The sequence below is a fragment of the Acinonyx jubatus genome, chromosome B1 (assembly GCF_027475565.1).
Source record: "Acinonyx jubatus isolate Ajub_Pintada_27869175 chromosome B1, VMU_Ajub_asm_v1.0, whole genome shotgun sequence".
In the NCBI taxonomy this organism is placed as follows: domain Eukaryota; kingdom Metazoa; phylum Chordata; class Mammalia; order Carnivora; family Felidae; genus Acinonyx; species Acinonyx jubatus.
The window spans coordinates 49,615,588-49,627,923 of NC_069382.1; the positions used below are offsets into that span (position 1 = coordinate 49,615,588).

Below are 12,336 nucleotides of genomic sequence, written 5' to 3' on the forward strand. Positions count from 1 at the left end.
AACTTCACATTTGCATATTCTACGTTACTTGAATTCTTTGCTATGTATATACATTACTAAAAAGTCAATATATATTTTGAATGCTGCATTAGCAACTTTTCAGGGTATTGCAAACTGAGGCAACTTCCTCCTGCTCATGTATGGCTGTACTCATGGCTTGTACTCAGCTTCGTTTCTTTTCTTACTCTGGACACTAGTCAATGTATGCACAGCTAATTCTAGATGTAGAATTTCTTCTCCCCAGAGTTCTGCCCTGTGGTGTTGCTATAGATTGAATGTTTGTGACCTCACCCTTACCCCCCACCCCCAAGTTACATGATGAAATCCTAACCCCCAAAGTGATGATATTGGGAAGTGAGGCCTTTGAGATATGATTTGGTCAAGAGGGTAGAGTCCTCATGAATGGGATTCATGCCCTTATAGAGGAGACCCCAGACAGCTCCCTTATGCCTTCTACCATGTGAAGACACGGTGGGAAGATGGTCAGCTATGAACCAGGAAGTGGGTTCTCATGAGACACAGAATCTGCTTGCACTTTGATCTTGGACTTCCCAGGCTCTAGAACTGTGAGAAACAAATTTCTTTTGTTTACAAGCCACTCACTCTACTGCCTAAATGGATTGAGACAGGTGTCCAGTCTGTCCTGAGGTGGCCTCCTGGCCACTATTTTCTTAATGTTGGAGTTTTACATTGTTTCTGCTAAGGATGGAAATTTTAACTTGTCATCACTGTTTTTCTACATAAATCTTCATTCATAACTTTGACTACTTTCTAGGATAAAATCTTAGAAGTAGGGTCAAAGCATATGACTTCTTTTCTCTTTTAATGCTCATGATTTTATATAGCCAGATTGATTTTCAAAAAGGCTATACTAATTGATGCTTTCACTAGAGGTATTTACAAAAGTGCCTCTTCTGTAACTCTCTTACAGTCCTAATCATTTTTTGTTTGACATTTGTGCCCATTTGATAACTAAAAATGATATTTAATTGCTGCTTTCATTAGCATTTTTATTATGAGTGAGGTTGACTAGTTTTCATATGAAGATTGAATTTTTTAAATTTCAGTGGAATTCTATAAGTGGGCAGGCAACACAAGTATATTTATTTATTAGAATAAGAATTTGGGGGAGGGTATTGCACATGGGTGGCCAGAGGAGCCCCAATGTCAGGGATACCAGAGAGGAGACCTCAGTGACCATCCTGCTGGTAGGTTATGAGGGCCTGAACCAGGCAGGGAAGGCAGGAAATTCGAGGGCGTTCCACCTCCACCTCTGACTTCCTTTTAGGCTTCCAGATTTCCTGTTACAGTTTTCCACTCTGAAAAATTACTATAGCAATAACCGTGTGGCCCAATTAATTTCATGATGTTTTTAATCTCCTTATTGGGGGAAGTTTTATAATTCTCCTGAAAGATCCATTTCTACATTCCGCATCTAGAGAATCAATCATTCAGAAAAGAATTTGGCTGCAAGGTGATGAATTTTCTTCCCTGTGACACCTTTGTGGGGAAACATGGAAATGGATTCTACGGATCTAAGTATGATGAAGAAATGCCCTGATTTGCTACCAGCTTTTTGCTAGTGCTGGTTAGTCTCTTGGCTTTTACCTTAGAGTCCTTGTATGTTACATTTTTAAAACAGAGAAGCAAAACATACATAGTCAGGTTTTAGCCAAAGCAAATCCTGATGAAAAAACCACGGGCCCTCTGTCATTCTGAGCTGGATTGTAATTCTTTGTTCTCTGTAGACTTCAGATAAAAGGATTCATGTGGGATGGTAGATAGGGCGGTTTTAATTTGGATCAACTGGACTTACTGCTGGATTTTACACCAGCCACGCTGTGAGGCAGGTTCTTTGTTTTCAGCAATTATCAAACTAAGCCTAATTAAACTTGCTTTGCTTTGATGTACTGTAATGTTTTCCATAATTTTATATTCCGAACCATTTTCATAAGTCCTTGTTTGAAATCAAGGATGGACTAGGGATTCATTTTATATCTGTCATGTCATGATTTAGTATGTATCTAATCAGGCTTTAAGATGCTTACTTTGGGTTGATGTAATTCGACATTCTTCTTGTTGTTGTGTTTTTGCAACTGGGACCCATGGGATTGCTTTTAAATACAATATGCTAATATAATAAATACAATAGATATATGGAAGGAAAGTGCAGACTTTCAATCCTACCAATTAAATATAGCTCTTAAATTGTATAACACACTCCTCTAGCTTGTAAAATTCAATTGATTTCTCTTTTTGTTGTGTTGTTCCTTAAGGGGACTTTTTTTTTTTTTAAACAGCTTGTTTGGCCCAATTGACTCCAGGTATATTTCTTTTGTGTAGCTAGGTTAAACAAGGTACTTGGTTTTTTTTTTTATATTCACAAGTTGTTCATTTCCCACTTAGTGGAGGGGCCATTAGATCTCTTTTGCTTTATGGGTGCTAGCACAGAAGAGGTGAATGTTTTTCAAAGAGAATTTTTCTTCATCAAATATAAATAATTTAAGAACACATGTACTTCGTTCATCTAGTATCATACTTGGAGTTCTTGTTGCCACAGTGCCCTTTGCTGCCTTTCAAAATACACTTAACTGGTTTTTTTTATCCTAATTTCCTGTGGCTTTTAGCTTATCAATTGGAATGGGCAGAGGATACAAAACTTGATCAATTATGTTGCACAGATTCCTCTTTCAGCCCATCTGTAGAGGGGACTTTGCTACAAGACCCTCTTACACATTTTCGAATGAAGTAATTCCTCTGTCTTCAAGATTTGTCATGAAGAAATATTATTCTTATCTGTTGCCATGAAAATCAAGAAAACTTAGGGCTAGAAACTATTATCAATATTAGAAAAACTTTGTATTGCTGGGCATAATTTGATAATATTTTTTAAAACTTTGTGTGGCAGTATAATCCATATAGAAAAGTGAGTGCACAGCTCAATGAATTTTCACAAACTGACCACACCTGTTTAACCAGTACTCAGACCAAGAGAGAACATCCCCAGCATTCCAGAACATATACCCCCTCATGCTCCTAACTAGTCACTGCTTCCCACAATTCACCCCCAGAATAACCACGTTCTTGACTTCTAACACCATAGTTCTGCCTGCTTTTATGCATTATATACATGAATTATACAGTAGGCACCCTTTGATGTCTGGCTTCTTTTTTTAACATTGTGTATGCAAAATTCATCCGTATTGTTGGATGTGGTTGTAGATGTTCATCCGCATTGCTTCATCCATTGTATGACTCTACCCCAGTTTATGTATCCATTTTACTGTTGAAGGGCAGCTATGTGGTAGTGGGAGGTGGTGAGAAGGCACTGGAAAAGGGGTCAAATGACTTTACCTTTAATTCCTGCTCTAGTATTAGCAGGAACTGTACACAAGTTAAACAGATTTGGTTCTAACCTCTCAGTGCTTGTTCATTCTAGATAGTAAATACCTGGAGGATAAGGGACTAGCTTGGTTTATTTTTCTCCTCCCACTAACTCAGTGCCTCCTACAAAGGCACTCAAATGAATGTTGATACGATTCAAAATAGCTTGCCCAGGCAGAGGAGAAATAAAATGCAATTATGAGATGTACAATGTGAGACATGAGAAAAATAGTGCAGGAATTTCCAAAAGAAGAAATGGCTGAAAGATAGAGAAAGGGGGAGAAGATATAATATAACATAAAACAGCATAAAACAATACTTATTTATTTTGCTATCATGTAAATGAGCCTAATTAAATAGAGTTTGTAGGGCATTACTACATCATCTGTTAAAATGTATAAATAAAACGGTGTTTTGGTTTGCTGTTTTCTTGTTCACTGCACAGTAACCTCCCTTGATCGCCCATCTTTGATTATTTTACATATATTTTGTTCAATTCACATGATTTTTTTGACCACCCAAAGCATCAACTGAACTGAATAAACCAATAATTGTTTGACGTTGACATTCATCACAGCCATGTAAATGTTTGGTATTTTAGCCAATTTTGCTTTTCCAGTTTGTTTTTGTATCAGGCTTCACTGTGGATTCTACAAATTCTAGTTGTTGTTTTTTTTAAGAACATATAACTTATATTATTTTATTTATTTCTTTTATTGACTTGATTGAAGTTGCTCCACAATCTCAATAATCAGTACACTAATACATGAATAATTATTGCTATGTCCCAGTAAGGGGTAGTAAGATAATTGTAGAGCTAATACCAGTGCAATAAATAAATTATTCATTAAAACATACAGTGCCTATTTGAATATATTGTTGCATTCTACTAGCAAAAGCATCTAGTACTTTATTGGAGGCTCCCATTTTGATTAAAAAAAATAAGATGGCCCATTCATTCTGGTAGATTCAGAGAGTTAATAATTTGACTACTCTAGGAATTGGCCTCAAGGGAATGTAAACAAGTGACAGACTCGGAAGAAAGGCAGGGTGGAACTTGATATGGCTGATTTCTGATCTGTGTGTATTAGTTTGTTAGAGCTGTCATACAAAATACAATAGACAGTGGCTTACACAATAGAGGTTTGTTTTCTCACAGTCCTGGAAGCTGGAAGACCAAATCGAGGTGCTAACAAGTTGGTTTTTTCTGAGGCTTCTCTCCTTGACTTGCATATGGTCATCTTCTCCCTTTGTATTCATATAGCCTTCTCTCTGTGTGTGCCAGTGTCCTAATGTCCTCTTCTTATTAGGACACTAGTTATATTGGATCACATCTAATGGCCTCATTTAACCTTAATTACCTCTTTAAAGACCCTATTTCCAAATACAGTCACATTCTGAGAGGGCTCGGGGGAGCTAGGACTTCAACATACAAGTTTTGGTGGGGGGATACTTTAGCCTGTAACACTCTGTCAAAGACAATACTTGAAACTGATATGAAATACTCAGATCAGGCACATCTCATACTCCTTCTAAGACTCAATGCTGTCACATTCGGGTCCTCAGCTGCTTGTTCTGCTTCAGCTGCCGCTCTGGCCTTCCCCCTCTGGGGCTGCATGGCTCCATTACCTGGACGTGGCCAGTCACTGGGGCCTGATGCACAACCAGACTGATCAGTCACCACCCTGAGTTTTTGTCTTTTCACCCTCCTATAGATCATGGATGAGATGCTGTGTGGTGGGGCATGGGATCTCATTTTTAGAGCACCAGCCAAAGAGGCTAGAAGATGCAACTGAAAAATTCAGATGGGTTAAGTCCCCACTGGGGCAAACTTTGACTAACAGAAGGAAATAAGAGATGGGAAGGAGCTGGGTAGATGAATTACTGCTCATTACTGCTTCCCATGGCTGGTCCCAAGCCACAGTTTCTCTGTATTAGCCTGTCTAGAGACTCTGGCCCAGTGGTTATATCTACTGAGTAGTCAGCTTTATATCCTCACAGCTTATCCCTTTTCTCTCTCTAACTTCCCTGGCACTGCAGCTATCAAATGAAGAACTAAAACTCAATCCTTGTCTCAGGCTCTGCTTTCTAGGGAATCTGGAATAAGATAATATTTTTCATGTTATAGAAATCTCACCCTAAATGGAGGGGTAGGAATAAATTTTAATATAGAGACTATTATTATTTAATATTTATTATAGAGCAGTTAGTCACTGTTCTTGAGATCCTACTAGCAAGGGGGCTACAATAAAGTTATGATAAATTACAGTGCACAGTGACAAATATTAACTCAGTAGCACCCCTAGCCTTATGTAGATTCATCAACTGGACTCATCTGCTTTGCTAAATAATTTTTCATTTTAGTTTTTATGAGAAAATGTGTTTATAATTTGAACAAGAGTATTTCTTTAAAAAAAATTTTTTAACATTTATTTATTTTTCAGACAGAGAGAGAGCATGAACAGGGGAGGGTCAGAGAAAGAGGGAGACACAGAATCTGAAACAGGCTCCAGGCTCTGAGCTGTCAGCACAGAGCCCGACGCGGGGCTCGAACCCACGGACTGAAGTCAGACGCTCAACCGACAGAGCCACCCAGGCGCCCCTGAACAAGAGTATTTCTTAAACCACATCTTTATCTGCTATGAAGAATGTGCTTTTCTTTCTAGCAGAATCCATGTTGTTATCCATGACGATGACATCATAATGGAGGAATTCATGAATAAAGTTTCTTAAACTGTTAAAAAAACTCATCAGAAAATTTTATCTTCTTCAAAATCTCAAACATTGAAATATGATGTGTTATTAATTATTTTGTATAATCACTAAGTAGTACTAATATTTGGCCACTTGAAAGAATTTCCTGAAAATTCTAGTTTTCAGAAAGTAATTTTTCAATTCCAGTGAATTCTTCAGATAGGTAGTATATAGTAAGACCATACACCTATTATATACCCATATGCAAATAAAGTTCACCTGAACAAATGGGTTAGACTCTTGTGCAAACTTTCTGATGCATTGTGTGGCATTAGTAAATGAGCAGGAAAAACTGTAGATCTGACAAGGGGTTAACATCTGAACTATATAAGAGACTCCTACAACTCAATATCAAAAAACAAACAACCCAATTAAAACATGGCAAAGGAACTGAACAGATATTTTTTCCACAGAAGGCATACAAATGGCCAACAAGTACATGAAAAGGTGCTCAACATCACTAATCATCTGGGAAAAGGAAGTGAAAACCACAATGAGATATCACCTTGCACCTGTTAGAATGGCTGTCATCACAAAGAGAAGAGCTGGGAAGTGTTGTTGAGAATGTGGAGAAAAGGGAACCCTTGTGCACAGTTGGTGGCAATGTGAATTGGTACAGCTATTATGGAAAACAGCATGGAGGTTCCTCAAAAACTAAAAATAGAACTACCATATAATCCAGCAATCTCCTGTCTGGATACTCAACAGAACTGAAATCAGCACCTTAGAGAGGTATCTGTGCTCTCATGTTCATTGCAGCATTATTTGCAGTAGCCAACATATGGAAACAACCTAAACATATGTTGATGGATGAATGGACAAAGAAACTGTGGTATGTATATAGAATATTTTTCAACCTTAAAGAAAAAAGATCTTACCCTTTGTGACAACATGAATGAAACTGGAGGGTGTTTTGCTAAGTGAAATAAGGCAGATACAGAAAGGAAGAAACTATGTGATCTCACCGATATGTGGAATCTAAAAAAGTCAAATGAATATAATACAGAGAGTAGAATAGTGATTACTAGGGTCAAGGAGTGAGAGGTAATGGGGAGATTTTGATTAAAGGACATAAAGTTGTAGTTATATAGGAAGAATAAGTCTAGCGATCTAATGTATAGCACGGTGACTATAGTTAATAATATTGTACTGAATACTGCAAATTTTCTAAAAGAATAGATTTCAGATTCTTTCACCACAAACAAAATCATGGAGACTATGAAAAGGAGATACATTCATTAGCTAGACTGTAGTAATCATTTCACCATATAGATGTAGGTCAAATCATCATGTTTTACACCTTAAATATATACAGTTTCTATTTTAAAATGTACAGGAAATAGAATTTCCAAATTCATGACAGATGTGAGTATTTAGAATTAAAGAATGAGAAGTTAGAATCCCTGGGGATTTCCAGGAATTCCCAAAGCCAAACCTTATATTGTACTTTTTCACAGTTTATTTATAAGGTTAAAAATAATAAGCAACCATAATAACAAATAGTGAATTTCTGTGATGGTGTTATATATATAGAGGTTTTCTATACAGAAAATATACCCCATGTAATAAATGACTGTTTTATATAAACTGATATATTATTAACAGATTATACATTTCAATAACACACAGAACAATGTTTTCTTGATATAAACATTTGATAGTAGAAAGGGACCATTGGCACCAAATAAAGGCCCAAAAAAAACCCCTCTAACAGTTTGAAAGATACTACAAATATTTAATATTTAAAAGCTGTCATCCTAAAATAAAAATTTTAAAGCACACTACACATGAATTGTCCTTTCCAGTAGTTTTGATCTCTGTTTTATGACAAATATTTCAGATGTAGAGAAATTTCTTTCATTTTACATCAGTATTGGTAGGAATATTTAAGGGTGCATCCAAAAGCATCTCCAAGTTGGATATCAGGGTTTGTGCTGCTTCATTTAAACTCATTTCCTTTTTTAATGTTAAAAATAATTTGTTTTTCCCTATTTTGGTATTGCCATTGAAATCAATATTACTTTTGCCAATTTGGATTTGAGATCAATTTCTAATTTCATACTTAAATATTCTATGACAATTTTCACATCTTATTCTCTTTGCATTTTTTTTGTAAAATATTTATAAAAAACTATAGTCTGGGGGTGTCGATTAAGCATTGGACTCTTGATTTCTACTCAGGTCATGATCTCACGGTTCTTGTGAGATCAAGCTCCAAATCTCCTTGCTGACAGTGCTGAGGCTGCTTGGGATTTTCTTGCACCTCTCTCTCTCTTTCTCTCTGACCCTCTCTCACTCTTGCTCTCTCAAAAATAAAATAAAATAAAATAAAATAAAATAAAATAAAATAAAATAAAATGAAATAACTTAAAAAGAAGAAAAAAAACTATAGTCTGTAGATAATATTCAACTGTTGGAAAACATCAGTCAATATTATTGGGGAGTGTTTGAATAGTATAACATTTGGATATCTTAGTAAGTTTAATAGCACTACACAGAATCATGTGTTGGTATTGCCAATTTAAGGACTTATTTGGGTTTCAAAACTTGTTATTTCTTAGAACATCACTCATAGGATATTCATAATGTATTCTATGTGTTAAAATTTAGTAATATCAATTTTATTTGCAAGAATGATTTACCTACCATTAAGAGCAGCAGCAGAAAAAGAGGCTGTGCACTCAGAGGGGCCACTGATCATCTCGAGACTGATTTAGCTTAAGAAAATAGGTGTCATCATAGAAATGTGTGTATCAAGAAACTGAAAAGAACAAAACCATGCATTTTAAATGACTATGACCCTTGGCATACAGGGCTCTTCTCTCCCTTTATGAACAGAAGACTTTACCATCTCCATGTTGTCACAAGTGCTGGGTATAGAAATGCTGGGAGAGTCCCCTCATACTACTCTTCATGGCCAGAAAAGATCTACTGTTTCCCTCAAGGTTTTGAGATGGGACTAGTAGTACTTTGAGTTATCACAAGAAATCTCTGATAATCTTGAAAGACTTCTCAGGTGAGACTGTAAAATACCTGGGCACATTTGGCCAAGATTTTGGTATAACTTCTCAACAAAAAAGTTGATCCCCATCATGGATTATGCTGAGCAGACTACCATGTTTTACCCTTACATGTAGTCTTTGGCTGTAAAAGTCTGTTTCAGAGCACATGGCATAGTCTGTACCCTCTTTGTTAAAGCTATTTTCAGCACTAACTATTGCTTAGTATAAGCAAGGTTAATAGGGAACTGTTTTTTTAGGAATGACAGTGTGATTGCCTCATACAAGGCGATGTGTAAGTAGTCATGTTGAAGTCTTGTGTATGGTTTCATCACCTTAAGCAGTTTCTTGTAAGGCATTTCAATATAGCATTCCTTCCCATTAATCCTTCAGGCTTGATCAACATGGAAAACAAAATGACCTATGGAAGTGACACCTTATAAGCCAGTGTATTCAATAGCAGATGATTCAATCCATTCATATTCATAATACTGTAGACAGGCATATAGATCTAAGTACCAAGCTGCATATGTAACCCACACATGTAAGAAGGCATGAAAGAGTAAAGTAGTTAAATCCCATGGGGCAGCAGGTGGCTGCTTTTAACTCTAGCTGCAATAAGGGAAGGGGGCGGGGTGATGAGTGAGGGAAGTTTCATGGTGGGAGACAGGGCATAATCATAGAAAAACTGGCTGCTGTGTGATGGGGCAGTCCTTCAGGCTGCACTTGGAATTAAAGGCCATTACACCTGAGGACATTTGGAGGCTGGGCAGAGTGAGGGCCAGTAATGGAGTCCTCTGGCATTGGAGGGGAATTACCTCCACAACATTTCCGGCATTTCTTGGCTTTTTTGAAAGGCAACAGAGAAATCACTGGAGCAATAAAAATGCCCTTAATGTTTTTGAGGCACAAGCAGGTAGAGTGATTTTTGAGCAGTTGCAGACAGCAACCAAGAGCACTTCAAAACCAAAAAGCAAATGGACTCTTGTGGGACCTGCAGGGAAAGCAGGTGGCTAGGCAACACTGTGCACCCAGCTGCCCCAGCCCAGCCTGGACAAGTCATTCTTGACCCCTTCAGTTTCCACCTCTCACCTTCAAATGAGTTGTTTCTAGTTTTTTTCCTCTTAAGAACTGTATTGTTATGGACATTTTATACATATTTCCTGGTCCATTTGTGCAAGAGTTTTATCAGGTAATGCTAAATTGTTTTTATTTAAAAAATTTTTTTACTATTTTTTTGAGGCAGGGGAGGGGCAGAGACAGAAGGAGAGAGAATCCTAACCAGGTTCCTCACTGTCAGCCCAGAACCTCATGTGGGGCTCAAACCCATGAGCCATGAGATTATGACTTGTGCTGAAAGCAAGAGTCCAACACTTAACTGACTGAGCCACCCAGGTGCCCCTGACTTTTAAACTTTTTAATCTGGTGGGAGTTTTATTTATTTTTTAATGAAAAAATTTTAAAGTTTGTTTATTTTTGAGAGAGGGAGAGAGACAGAGCGCAAGCAGGAGAGGAGCAGAGAGAGAGGGAGACACAGAATCTGAAGCAGGCCCCAAGCTGTCAGCACAGAGCCCGATGTGAGGCTTGAACTCATGAACTGTGAGATCATGACCTGAGCTGAAGTCAGACGCTTAACCAACTGAGCCACCCAGGTGCCCCTGGTAGGAGTTTTAATATGCGTTTCTACTCAGCCTTCATGGCGAGCTTACGTGTTTCTTCCTTGGAGATGCTATCTCCAGCCCTAAATCAGCGTCTCCTGCTATACTCTTTGTATTCCAGATTTCTCCTGCATTGCACTCCTCACAATTAATAATTATATATTCATTTGTGAGATTATTTGATTAACATCAGTCTACTGTGCTGTTGTGTAAATCCACCAGGTGGGATACAGCTTTGTTTTCTGCTGTATTTCTAGTGCCCAGCACATTGCCACACACATAGTAAGTACTCAATTTACAGACTGAATGGATGGATGAAGAAGGATCATATATGACACCAATCCTAGGCATATAAGAAGACCTGGGTAGGACTGAGAAGTCACTTCTGGGTGAGAGCTACGTCAGCCACAGTGGTGGTAGGGGTTCATGCCAGAACCCCAAGGATTGTGCCATTTTTTTGTAATTTGTTCTATATATTTTTACAATTTCTTATAAATGTTAACTTAATAAACTGCATGTAATTCCTTCTGAGGTAGTGATTCATTCACAATCAATGGGTTATGAAATCCAGAATAAGAAGAAGTCCTCTAGTTGGGGTTCCATACAAAGAACTAGTAGCTAAACTAACTGGGGCCACATGCATGGTGACTGACAATTTTGAAATTTTCAAGGACTTGGGAATTTCGGTGCTAAAGTAATGAAACTCCTGGGCAAATCCAGGGTTGGATTGCAAAATATCATTTGCAGTTACCACCCTGGGTCCCCACTGGGAAGTCCTGAAAGCATCAGCCTTTAAAGGACAGTATCTAACGTTATAGGAACACATTAAGTCTTAAACCAGAGATGTTGGTTAATTTTAAGAGGCCTGTGTTCACAGGCCTATGTTTGTGCATGCATGCATTTTGGAGGGATTTTTATTTATTGTTTGTATCTTCTAATATGTATGCATGATGTGACTGAAACAATCAATAATTTCCAATGGAAAATGTTAAATATTTAATGGGAAATGATAAAAACTCCCCTGAAGAAAGAAACCAGGCCAATGGTAAAGGTACAGCCATAGGAGCAGGGAAGGTTTTGGTCAATTTGTGCATGGGTGACCCTGTAGTTGTATAATAAGCAATGGACAGTGTAGAGGTCTATCATTTAGGGGCCACACCCATTTATAACACCAGAAAGGAGAGCTATTGCTTATGAGACACAGCACTTGTGTTCATTGACATAGGCTGTCATGGACCAAGAAGTCAGCAGCTGAGTTTCCAGAAAGCGTCTTCAGGCTGTAGAGTCAACCAACTCTATTGGATGATGAAGTGGTTCAATAATGGCTGCATTTTGTGGGGGGTAAACTCAAGGGCTTTGTGAAACAATTTTGTGAAGTTGCATTTACGGATTATATATTGAATATCCAGTTGATTCCATGAATGACCATTTACTGGTGTGGTGGCAAACATTGCCATGTTGAGAAACCTCTCCCTTCTTTATGAAATTCTTACCTCTACTGACTTCTGTTAATACCCTTCCCTCCTGGTTTTAGTTCTGCT

General features: G+C 37.7%; 1 long non-coding RNA gene across 1 annotated transcript; it reads left to right on the forward strand.

Moving 5' to 3' along the window:
- Positions 1 to 330: 330 nt before the first annotated feature.
- On the forward strand, positions 331 to 9,711 carry LOC128314222 (uncharacterized). The gene is made up of 3 exons (XR_008295713.1): positions 331 to 566; positions 6,552 to 6,970; positions 8,952 to 9,711. It is a non-coding gene; the product is annotated as an uncharacterized LOC128314222 (long non-coding RNA).
- The last annotated feature ends 2,625 nt before the right edge of the window (positions 9,712 to 12,336 follow it).